The following is a 1,039-nucleotide window of genomic DNA, read 5'->3' as shown; positions in this document are numbered from 1 at the left end:
TGTCCTTGGAATCTTACTTTCAAGCCATTTGTATCCACTGCCAACACACTGTTAGCCCAAATCTTCCTCATTAACTGCTTATTCCTTATCTGTGAGTATTCTCACAGGTGGTGGCCTCTGCAGCTTTTACACCAAGACACTGACCTTTGCTGGCCATAACTGATTGGATCATAGAAATACCCTGCCTGGTCAATCAGATTCTTTAAGAATTTGGAATTGGGGTTGTTGTGTGTGTGTGTGTGTGTGTGTGTGTGTGTTTATCTCACCTGAGGATATGTTTTATTATTGACTAGAGGCCCAGTGCATGAAATTCGTGCACAGGAAGGGTCCCTAGGCCTGAGCATTCTCAGTGCGCAATTTACAATCTTCAGAGCTGCTTCTTTTTATTTGTTTCACTAACTACTCCAGGAGAGTGGGTAGCACCATTATGGGGGACGGGCCAGGTGTGCCTGCTTGAGGCTAAGGGGCAGCATTGGGCTCCCGGGACGTGGCAGAGGGGGGCAGGGCTGTCAGAGAAACCCAGTCCAAAACTTGAAAGGAAGCGGGAGGCAGTGAGGGGCGGAGGGTGACAGCTGCACAGGGGCCTAGAAAAGCTGCTGGGTGGGGGCAGCCGAGGAGCCTGGTGCCTCTCACATGGGACAGGCTTCACATCCCTCCCTTTTCCTCCCTGTGACCATCACCCCAGCTCTCCTCCAAGGCTCTGCCTGGGCTCGCCCTGCACAGCTTCACACCACCCCAGGGCCCGCACAGCCCTGCCCGCACTTCCTTGCCCACACTGCCTTGCCCCGCCCATGGGGCTCAGGACAAACCCTTGGAGCTTCCTGACGGCTCTCACCTCACACCTCACTTTCCAGTCCAGCCCACCAGCACCCCCAGCAAACTAATCTATTGGGTGGAGCGTCTGCCTCCTGGTGGTCAGTGCATGTCATAGCGACTGGTAGAGCGGTTGAATGCCCAGTGGAACTCCGGTCAAGGAGACAATTTGCATATTAGGCTTTTATTATATAGGACTAGAGGCCCAGTGCACAAAGTTCGTGCA

Source organism: Myotis brandtii, unplaced genomic scaffold (assembly GCF_000412655.1).
Source record: "Myotis brandtii unplaced genomic scaffold, ASM41265v1 scaffold253, whole genome shotgun sequence".
NCBI lineage: Eukaryota > Metazoa > Chordata > Mammalia > Chiroptera > Vespertilionidae > Myotis > Myotis brandtii.
This window is presented reverse-complemented; position numbering follows the sequence as displayed.